The sequence below is a fragment of the Rutidosis leptorrhynchoides genome, chromosome 4 (assembly GCF_046630445.1).
Source record: "Rutidosis leptorrhynchoides isolate AG116_Rl617_1_P2 chromosome 4, CSIRO_AGI_Rlap_v1, whole genome shotgun sequence".
NCBI classification, from domain to species: Eukaryota; Viridiplantae; Streptophyta; class Magnoliopsida; order Asterales; family Asteraceae; genus Rutidosis; species Rutidosis leptorrhynchoides.
The window spans coordinates 252343241-252356110 of NC_092336.1; positions in this window are offsets into that span (position 1 = coordinate 252343241).

Below are 12870 nucleotides of genomic sequence, written 5' to 3' on the forward strand. Positions count from 1 at the left end.
TTTAATTACTAAAACTAGTGATGTAAGTCTACTAACACCAATTAGCACAAATTTAGAGTGTTTCATACCCATTTCACCCAATTAGGTCAACCTTAACTCATTTGACCCATTTCAACACTTATACATACCATTTTAGCCAAACATGACCCATTTACAATTCTTCCATCATTTACAAGTGTATTAATGACCAATCAACACAATTTAACACTTACAACTTCAATTCACATGGCCAAACCCTAGATCATAGCTATTAGGGTTTTCCTTATCTCAACATAACCCAAATTCACCCATTTTACCCCCAAATGGGTCTTACAAGTTCCAACTCTCCTAAAATCACTAATACTAGTGATTATACCCCACTTACAAACCTTAAACATGCTTAAATCATTAACCAACCAAAAACCCGCAAAATATCAAAATAGTGGGTTTCCATAAACCCTCTTCATCATCTAAAAGGGTTTTACAAATAACAAGCTCAAACCCTAAATGTACACAAGAATCTTAACAATGAAATTCGGATTTAGAGCTTACCAACACTACCACCACGTAGCCGTGAACGAGGTGAACAATTTTAACTCTTGAGACTCGACCCGAATCACACTTCTTCTTCTCCAAATCCCCAACTCTCTCTTGCTAGAACCTCTCTCTCTCACTAGGGTTTGATGAGAGTGTTTGAGATGGTGAAATGGGGATATGAATGAGAGTGGATCAGTTTTAATGCCTCAAAACCGACCCCCAAGTGAAAAGACTCAAATACCCTCTTTTAAAACCTTTAAAATACAGCTGCTGGCCTGTCAGGCACTTTGGACGGCGTCCAAAATGCTTGGACGGCATCCTAACCTTCATTTCAGGACGGCGTCCCAAAGTCTGGAAGGAGTCCCAATGGACTGAGTCTGAAACTGAACTTGTTTTGGTCGTAACTTTCAAACCGTAACTCCGTTTTCGACGAATCAAATATCGTTGGAAACGTAATGAGATTTACTATCCAATGGTAAGGTTTTAGAACATCAACTCCAACTTTATTTGGGATCCAAATATACACTTACGTGCCTTGTATTTCGAATGACGCTCGAAATAACGTGTAACTGAAAAACGGGTGTTACAATTCTCCCCCACTTAAATTGGATCACGTCCTCGTGATCTGCACAAACACTAGAAGTTAAGCACTTCTCCCACGAACATTTCCGCTTTCAACGCGGAGTCACACAAGTAGTAAACTCATCTGAATCCTCGCTTCGTGCACTAACGCATCATAATACAACAACCGTACTTCACAATCGTCCTAAAAGAAGGACAATTCACCGGCAACCATCGTCGTCACACCTCACGATTCCTACAAAACACAACAAAGCCCGTCATCCATAACATCATCCGTGAATTCTAAGATCCCACCACACGCTAATGATCACTAGCGTGCACTACCGCAATAAACGATATCTCATACACTCAACGTCCAGAATTTCCATTTAGGAAATACGAAAAATACCACATTTTCCTTCAAGTTCTCACGACTGCAACACGCAACAAGCATCATCCATAACTATATCGCCCTATGCGATCTTCTAAATTCACTACGCCGCGAACCAAGTCTTACATTAATCCAAATCGAGAAGGATTCATGCTTCCTTAAAATTTCGTACTCATTCGGTTCATAACCGTACTACTCGACCGATCATTACTGAATATTCTTTAGGCCAAGAACCAAACTCCCTCCGGCTCTACACCGGATCATTCCTTCAACGAAAAAAAAAAATTTAATAACCCCGCAATAACACTTAAGAAGCACCACTTTCCCGCCGATCGATCCATACACGACTATACGTCACTGTATTAATCCAGGATGACAATAATACACCACGAATTAGACGAAACATCAACACATCGTCATAGGGTTTCTCCTCTGAACCATACAATACGACTTCCTAGTACTAGCATAGAAGCTATTCGTATACCAAAATCCCGTCAACGGCGAATCATCATCACAAAATTTCCGCAATTCGCCACATGACTCACAAAAATATTCACCACGCCGGGTGAACTTTCCTACCTAGACCGTCCGTTAAGGATGGTCTCAACATTTCAATGCAACTAACAGTCGCATCACTAGGGAGCACACTCTCGTAAACAAACAACATCTGCGTGTCTCGATGTGAGACAGTCAAAATCGACACTCTCCGCCTCACATTCGTCCATAAAGTGGAATAATCCACTGACAATCTTCACGATTGCGTTTCCCGACAGGGAAAATACGATATTCGCCACGATATCGAACTCGTTCTCATTCAATTATACTGTCCAGGTTTCATGACAACCCAGATTTTTCACTACGGGAGCACTCGCAACGACACTTCATTCTCTCACTCCGGGATCTCAAACTTCACATTTGGTCTCATACCGCACATTGGTACTACAGGACCACCTTACATAGGAAGTCTTACACTTCCTTCGATCCCATCATCACAATCTTCACGCATAACATTCCAGAGTTGTAACTCACAATCGTAAAGCACGATATCGAGTCGACATTAGCAACCCGTCACTCTTCCTCGTTAGGAACTCCGAATACCTATTGAGGCTTAGCACGGTACGCTCCGACATTTCACTATACATAACACCACTGGAGTTTTCCTCGGGCGACAGTAAAAACTCCCCCACTTAGGATTTATCTCCCTATTCTCACCGCCAAGATGATAACATCCCGCGGAATTGAAATTCCACGTCACACCTGACCATTGTCACCGTTGGTCTTAAACATCAATTCACCGCAAATTCACTTTAAGCTCTCAGAGCCGACAGGCACAATCACTTGAGACGTCGTACACGCGATGACATCGCACATTCATACCACAATTCACAACTAACTAACTTATATGTTTGAAAAGCAAACTCCACCAAAGTCCTACATATGCCTCTAAGCCTAGGCATATGTCACTCCGCTTACTCAGTCGTGCATCTCAGTCGAGATCACCCGCCCTTCCACGCAACGAACTTTTTCAATAATTGCTCACTCTCATGGAGAAGAGTGACCAATTTCTGACACCATAACTGCGTCCACCACAATGTCAACACTTCATCATATCCTTCGAACTAACCGACCATTAAGTCCGTCACCGGCTCACCGGTCATCTCTACCCGTCTATCACTTAAGAGCAACAAGATTCGCTCACCCGTCACTTCATAAGAAGTATTCGTCACAATGCTCTTAAACTTCGACTTTCGCAACCGTCGAATTACCATCACCCGTCGATCACTATTATAATCTCCGATGCTTCCAAGGGTATCTCACGGGCACCCTAAGCACAAACTGATCACACCACTACCGGAGTTGAACATTACACTAGTAGGTATAAAAAGGCACCTGACGCAGTGTCATGCAGACTCCCACCACAATCAAATGAATTTTAGAAAATCGATCTTTAGGTTCCACACACCCGATGTCACCCATCTCTCTATAATAATGACCCGAAGTCATACCTACCCGACAACTTCACGGTCTATTGTCTTATCGAAAGTCCCAAGCGATCACACGCTACCCGCAATTTTCATAAGGCCAAAACGATATAGCCTAACGAAACCCTTCATCTAACACTAAGGAGATGCTCGAGAACACCAAGTCTTACACCCTTCCACATCTCGATAAAACCACTACTACAAGGGATATTCCATTAGGAATGTTGCCCTATAATCTACAACACACTAACGCAATCAACATTACATGGGTCCCACTCCCATGAGTTTAACGACCCGAAGACTCCTCGATTCGCCAATTCCAAGGCAACTCACAACAAGAATCCTAACACGATTCTCTAACCACACACTCTACCGAGTGTAACTCAAAACTACAATCATTAGACTTGTCGCATTCCATTACAGAATTCAAGTCCTCGTCGCACACACGCAAACATAAATCGATCTTCCTAGTTACGATGGGTAAATAAAACCAATAACAATCTCAATAATGCACCCACTACTTAGGGTGGCTAAGCACGCACCAAACTTGTGAGTTGGCTCACTCACTTAACTAACCGAATCCATCGTAACACTTCACGACTCGCAACAAACCCGATGCGACTACAAGCACATCACCCGAGACAACTATCACTTAGGAACCAATAAAGATTCCTCATTTATCCAGAATCTACCCCAACCATGCCACGTTTCCTCCGTTCGGTACTCGTCATGTCATGCTTGATGTCAAGATACACTTTCATAATAATAGTGATCGGTCACTATTACAAATGCGTACCTTACCATTTCCACATGGTCACGCAAAGTACTTTACCCGGACTGACGCAACATTCACACAAAATAACACGCGATAACTCCTAGTACCCGAATGACCAAAGTCCTTACCGTGAACTTGATCACTCAAAACCGCCAAACCTTTGAATCTCTCCAATAGATTCATCTCTAAGACAACGCACCAATTAGATACCTGTATATATATATACACCAATATACAATAGTAATAAACGTACACAAGTACACAACAACGACAAGTCAACCTACAATCTAGGTGACAATCACTAAAACAATGTCCAAGTTCGCCTACTTACCTTAGGCACTAGCAATCTAAGGCACTAATTTACACGCAAAATAAGGCCCCACATCATCACACTTTGGACAAAAACAAGTCCTAGTTAGTCACCTACTCTAAGGCACTAACAAATCTCAATCCGACCCGTAATCCTACAAGTCCCGCAAAGAATGCACAACCGCCAATAAGTCTAAGACTCGGCACCTATTCCAAGGTCACCTAATTCCCTTAGACTATGCTCTGATACCACTTGTAACAACCCAACATTGATTTACCAAAAACACGACACAAAAAAAAAAATTTCTGTGACTGCCTATCTGGACGGCGTCCAGAAATCGGGACGGCGTCCAGAAATCGGGACGGCGTCCAGTCTTTACAACTGGGACGGCGTCCAAGGATTTGGGACGGCGTCCCAATGGACTAAAAAGTACTGATCAGTTTTTGTTTACACGCGAGCGAAAAACTCGCTCCCCGACACTTTTCAACGAAACCATTTTCACAATATGACATATTAAGTAAAACTAAGATATTGTCACCATAAAAACAAGTTTTACAACCCCGGGCTCACAATGACCCGTTTTACAATTAAAGTAGCAGTTTCGACCCATTTATCTCTTTAGACGGATTAGAACTCTACAACCCAACCCGATACCAAGAGCATAATCCCGGGGACTACTAAAACCCCCATCCGCGTCCAATTATCCGAAAGCTACCCCATCAAGCCCAACCGCTCCTGCACGTCTAGTCTAACAACTAGCTAGCATCAATAACACAATACCTGTAAAAAGGTAAACAACGAGAGGGGTAAGCATAAAGCTTAGTGAATGCAATAATTATATACATACATATATAATATACCTACTTGCAACCACTTACTCACATACCGCATACATGCTAGCAACACAATTAGCTTATCATCACAATTACAAGCTATAACCTCCAATAATCAAGCTAGCATAACAAAAGCATATATAATATGAACAAATATAATATGCTTACGCTACAACACAAATAACCATGGTTAACCAATAGTACAAGGGAACGGCGCTCGCGAAAATGTCATCGGTGTTCATAACATCCGTTAGGGCACTTAACACCTCGCACCACTAACCCCTAGGGTGGCACCTTAACACCTCGGCACATCACCCCGAGTGGCATCTTAACACCTTGATGCAACACTCATTATTTTACGGAGTGGTGTCTTAACACCTCGACACTACACTCCTAGGTGCCATCTTAACACCTCGATGCTACACCCGAGTGGCATCTTAACACCTCGATGCTACACTCTTCACGTGAAACATGGTGTCTTAACACCTCGACACTACACATTTCACGCTACAACAAATAGATACATTATATACCTACGCATATAATTATTCCACTCACCTTATCACGTCGGTGGTGATTTAGCACTTCCGTATGCTTCGAGCAAGGTACCTAATACATAAGTACATATTTAATACACAACTTGTGGAATTAACCACAATACTCACTCACACCCAAAACCGCCCATAAAATGGCCAAGACTCATCTTTAATTACTAAAACTAGTGATGTAAGTCTACTAACACCAATTAGCACAAACTTAGGGTGTTTCATACCCATTTCACCCAATTAGGTCAACCTTAACTCATTTGACCCATTTCAACACTTATACATACCATTTTAGCCAAACATGACCCATTTACAATTCTTCCATCATTTACAAGTGTATTAATGACCAATCAACACAATTTAACACTTACAACTTCAATTCACATGGCCAAACCCTAGATCATAGCTATTAGGGTTTTCCTTATCTCAACATAACCCAAATTCACCCATTTTACCCCCGAATGGGTCTTACAAGTTCCAACACTCCTAAAATCACTAATACTAGTGATTATACCCCACTTACAAACCTTAAACATGCTTAAATCATTAACCAACCCAAAACCCGCAAAATATCAAAATAGTGGGTTTCCATAAACCCTCTTCATCATCTAAAAGGGTTTTACAAATAACAAGCTCAAACCCTAAATGTACACAAGAATCTTAACAATGAAATTTGGATTTAGAGCTTACCAACACTACCACCACGTAGCCGTGAACGAGGTGAACAACTTTAAATCTTGAGACTCGACCCGAATCACACTTCTTCTTCTCCAAATCCCCAACTCTCTCTTGCTAGAACCTCTCTCTCTCACTAGAGTTTGATGAGAGTGTTTGAGAGGGTGAAATGGGGATAAGAAGGAGAGTGGATTAGTTTTAATGGCTCAAAACCGACCCCCAAGTGAAAAGACTCAAATACCCTCTTTTAAAACCTTTAAAATACAGCTGCTGGCCTGTCAGGCAGTTTGGACGGCGTCCAAAAAGCTTGGACGGCGTCCTAACCTTCATTTCAGGACGGCGTCCCAAAGTCTGGATGGAGTCCCAATGGACTGAGTCTGAAACTGAACTTGTTTTGGTCGTAACTTTCAAACCGTAACTCCGTTTTCGACGAATCAAATATCGTTGGAAATGTAATGAGATTTACTATCCAATGGTAAGGTTTTAGAACATCAACTCCAACTTTATTTGGGATCCAAATATACAATTACGTGCCTCGTATTTCGAATGATGCTCGAAATAACGTGTAACTGAAAAACGGGTGTTACACTGCAACCGCACGGATACAGCATGTAACCGCAAGGTTACAAGTGTATTAATGGTTTTTGAATTTAAGATGCATCCGTACGGGTACACTTTGCACCCGTACGGTTGCAACATCTTTGGTCGGTTACACACCTGCAACCGCACGGTTGCAAGGTGGGTATATATATACCCAAAGTCCGATTCGGGTTTAGTCATGCTTTCATATTATTAACATGTAAAATACATCTGAAATCAAGAAGTGCTAAAGGGAGTTTTTGTTGTCAATTTTCGTAATCTACACTCGTTTGTGTTCATTTTCATCATATCAGGTATAAATTTTGTATCCTAAATTTCTAGTTTTTAATCCTTTTAGTTTTTCAAAAACTTTAGATCATTACAGGTGGATTAAGGTTGTTTAGACTGAAATTGTTGATTAAAACTGGTTTATCGGAGGTCTTGGGACATTAATCAATCAGTTTATTGATGATCAAAACAGGTTTTGATGGATTTGGGGTTTTAAAACCCTAACAGCTGCGAAGAACACAACCGTACGGTTGCACCTTGCAACCACACAGTTTGACCTGCATCCGTGTTATTTAATGTGCAATCGCACGGTTACACCTAAATTTCAAATTTTTATATTAAAATGTGTATCCGTGTGAGTTGATAGTGCACCCGTACGGTTACAACTGCAACCGTGTTTACTCATATTGTAACCGTACGGAGGCACAACAGAAAACCCTAATTTTATCTTGAGTTTACATTTTTGGGTTGGCGAGATCTAACGTATTTTTTAGATAAAACATGTCTGGGACTCCTGTGTCCACTGTTCCCGCTGCTGAAAGGTTCCGGTTCAGCTTCTGGTAGACGAGCTTAGAGGGGAGCTTCTGAAAAGCGGTCAAAGCCTAAGAGGGTGGCAAAGTCTAGGTCTAAGAATGCTTCTGAGAATAATAATGAGTTACAAGTTAGCGGGACAACAATATGCTGGTCAATCTGAATAAGTCGAGGATTTAATTGAATACCATGGGATGATGGATTTTCTTCTACGATCAAGGATCCACAAGGCCATTTCCTTCAATGTGCCTTCATATAAGTCGCATCAGCATGAATTATGGAAGTGCGCTAAGTTGTCTAAGACCATGGATGGTGAACGTAGGGTTGATGTTATTGAGAGTGTGGTCTAAGAAAAGGCCGTGGTTGTTACTGAAGGGCATTTCAGGAGGTTGTGGGGTTTCAATGATACTCCTGAAATGAGAAGTAAGCTAAACATGGGGCTTGTGAAAGGCTGCTTGCAACGATGTAAGTATACTGGGGAAATAACCAATTCAAAGGTTTTGAAGTCTGGTTTTTGTCCGACGTTCAAGTATCTGGCTCATGTGATTCTTCGCTGCTAGAGCTCTAGGAGGGAGGGCCATGACGAACTTAATACTGTCATGCAATAATTCATGGTTGCTCTTATTCTGAATTTTTTGTTTAACTTCTATGACATGGTATTTGACTACATGGTGGAGAACATGAAGTACAAGTCAGATCCGTATCTGCTATATCCTCGGTTCCTTCAGCTTATCATCGATTCACAACATAACGAGCCGGTTACGGATCCGGAGGATCTTATCAAACTGAAAGTCATGATCGATGAAGCTGTGAGATGTCTAAAGTATTATAAGCGAAAAGACACACTGCCAAACCGTCCTTTGTTTGGTCATTTACTTAAAGATGATTATGTTGCTCCTGAAAACAAGAAGTGGAGGCACGATGACAGTGATTCAGGTAAGGAAGATGTTGCTCCTGTCCTCACTGATTCCGAAGAAGAAGAAGAAGGTACTCAAGGTGTTGGATCACACTCGACACCTACTGTGGATGAGAATGATTAGTTTAGTTTGAATGATGAGTTGGAGGTTGATGAAAGTTGACATATTTTGTTGTCTCTGAAAAGGAGAGAGGTAGCTGATGATGAACCGGTTAGAGGTCGTATGAAGAGGACTAGGTATCATGTGAAGAAGAGGAGTGACGTATTTCATCTGCTGCTGCTTCGAATACTCAATCGTCTAGACCAACACCTCAAGTTCCACCAACTCAACCACCGCAAGAACCGCCAGTACCACTGACTCAACAACAAACATCACAAGTTCCACCACCACAGGCTCCAACAACTTAGGCTGGTAGTTCAACGGATCTTTTTGTGCCTCGGCTGAGTAATGCCGATATGATGGAGAAGGTGATAAGTCTTCAGTCGACGGTTCTAAATCTAGTCAACAAGTGCAATAAGATCAAGTCTCAAAATAAGGACAATAATAAGGTGATTGATGACTTACAATCGAAAGTTAATCTCTTGAAAAATGAGCTTGAGAAATCTAAGAAGGAGACGGTGGAGCTTAAGACGCTAACAGAGAAACAAGCTAAGCGAATCAGACACACGGATCATCGTGAGAGGAGGTTTATGGAAAAGTTGTGTGCTGATAAAGAAGATGGTACTGTTAGATTGATTGATGTAAGAGATGTTCTGGTGTCCTCTAGCGAAGCGTCTTCTGACTCAAGTTCATCTTCTGATGGTCCTGAGAACGTAAGTCAAATTCAGGAGGTACATTTCCCTAAACATGTCTCTGTTGATATTCATAAGTTAACATATTTTCTGGACAAACAAGGTACAGTGATCAACTCGCTAAACTATGATGTCGAAGAGAGAGAACTTGTACATACGATGAGTAACGAAGAGATAGCGAAAATGTTTGGTATAGAAGTTGAGCAATTGATTGCTTGTGAGAGAACTCCTAATACTGCGTGAACACGTGTACATAGACATACAGGAGATGACAGTGCAGAGGAGGTCATCATTGAGGATGCTTCCGATGATGAAAGATCAGTAAATGAGAATGCTGAGGATGATTTACGGGGGTTTGCTGATCTATTTAAGCAACAAAGTGATGAGGTTTTGAACAGAAAGGTTGATGAAAATTGAACTGCTGAGGAAGGTGAGTAATCAGGTGTGAACAAAGAAGGTGAAAATCTTGAGGAGGTTAACAAACAAAAGAATCAAGAATGGAGAGAATATCAGAAGTATAGTAAGTCCTGGTTTTAGGAAACTGCCGCTGGAACCCAAGTACAAATTGTTGTATGATAGAACGGGTAAAGTGAAAGGTGGAAAGATACTGAGATGGGCGTTCTTCAAAGATTTGGATTGTTATGCCGTAAGAAGGGAAAACGGTGTTGATTACTTCAAACACGCCGTTGATTTTAAGACCCTTCCGTACTTCGAAATGATGGGGCTTGCTCATTTGCCTCTACTGTACTTTGATACTGATGGTTGGGGTGAATGGATGCAATTCAAGTTCAAGAAGGAGTTTAAGTATGGATGGTCAGTGTTAGCTCCACAGTTTCTAATGATATCGTATAGAACAGATCAAGAAACTAGGAGGAGGATTAAGATTGTGAAATATAAGCATGCGAAGACGATGAGGTATGCTCCAGTTCGCAAGATGCCACAGAACTTTGGTAAGAAATTCAAGTGGTGGTTTTACGATGGTCGAACTGAGGAAGCGGTGATAATTTTGGAGTTTGGGAATGAGCTGAATCAGATAAGGATATTTGATCCGAGGTGGATCAGGAACATGTGTAAAGTTGACATCAATGTGTTGAGAAATCACCCGATTTTTCATGAGCTGCAGAACATGGAGCAGGCGACTCAGTTCAATCGTGCTGTTCGGACATGTTATGCTTATGATTTGTGCACCTACTATTTTATCTTTGAAGTCGTGAACTTTTGTGAATTGTGGACTTGAACGTTTCTTTTATATTTCGATTTGGTTGTAATAGATTGATTTGAATGTTTGAACTATTTGAATATTGAACTTTTTGAATGTTTATTTGGTTTATATAATGTTGAATGTTTAACTAGATTGTGAGATAATGAACTAGGTCCTATGGGGAGTTTGCTAGTGCATAACGTAAGTCCCAAGTTCATTATTGTGTATTCGTAAAGGTTAAAGACTAGGTAAGTAATAAAATAACCGATTGTATGTGATTAATGTTAATTTACTTACTGTTGGTGTACCCGCACGGATGCAGATTGCATCCGTACGGGTACAAAGTGGAACTGCACGGTTGCATCCTGCAACCGCACAGTTGCTCGTGCAGATTGTATTTAAGGTTTATTTCGGGTTCATTGTTAGGGTTACGAACTCCAATCAATCCCTAGCCGTGTATTCGATTTCTAGAAGGTCTAGCACTCTGTTGGTTCGATCTACAACAACTAAAAGTTGTTTATTAACATTAGATCATTGTTTGTTTGAGTCGTTTTGATATAAAACCCAATATCAAGTAATTCCGCACTCGATATTGAAGATTAGATTGATTAATACTGTTTAATCGTTCCTATAGTTAATAAGCAGTTTATCTTCTTACTTAAATCTATCTATGCGACATTAACAAGTGAGTTTATCATCTCAATTAAATCCATGTTTCATTGTCACCATGTTAGGATAAATTTTAGGCTTATTTATTTAAGCCTATGTATCATTTTTAGATGAAATTTTAAGTATTATTTGTACTTACTGTAAAAGGTTTTTCCAACAAAATGACAGGTGACACCTTTGTCGCTTTCAGTTCAATCTCTTTGTATGTGATGTGCTGCACAAAGGAGGAAAAAGTAATCAGATTTAAATCATTAAACAATTTATTCCATTCAACCAATATGAAACTTCTTTTTTAACAAAGTTTCATTGAACTCTAAGTCATAAAGACGGCATATACATATAGTTTTCTAAATTAACCCACCTAACCAGTAAGAGATACATCATTAACCTATATGACCCATTTTAGGTAAATGGGTAGAAGCTTAGAGATGACATAGCGTTGTATTTGAACTCCAAGTCAAAAAGACGGCATATATATATACGCCGAAGATATAAACATTTTAACCAAAAGAAAGCAACGTTGTTAAGGTGAATGTCCACTTACATTACCGATGATCTGTTGTGTTTGCAAGCGCCCCGGTTCACCCAACTTAGTACTCCATGTTATCTGAAGTTTACCAAGGATATTGATCCAACGATGATTTTAAACGGTAAAGATAGTTGAGAATTCCTCCACCGGATTTAATGAGGATCGGTTTCTTGAATATCTCACTGTTATACCCGAGATTAAAATCATATTTTATTGTGTTCTCGTGGTTAAAAGAAAAAAAAAAAAAAAAAAAAAAACAGTTTTAGTGAAGATATTTTCGTGATGTTCTTGAGTTAGGGAGGTCCACGATAAATTTGTTATCACAACAATTTAAAAATGTTTCAATCCGTATCTCATCAAACCTCGTCAAAACACCCTTTTCGGGATGATGGTCATCAGCTTTAAGTAATGTTGCGCTCCAATTTGGAGTAGGCTCGAAATCCACTTGGTCCATATACAGGTTCGATTTTGTATTATTTACAACACATGCCTCGAGATATGTCGTTTCCTGAGATGAAGGGATGATATCATTATATCATATTGATATTGTCCATATTAACACAAAACATTTCAAGTTACAGGTTTAGACATAGAAAGTGCAGGATTATTAGCACGAAGTATCATAGATATAACATCATAAATGCATTAAGTAACGGAAATCAGCTACACCTTTGACCTTCCTCACACCTTACTACTTTGTCAATTTGTGAGTGTTAAAATTGTACAGTCAATCCATTGGTGACGCACTATAGAAAAGTGTCAAATTATTAACACCTA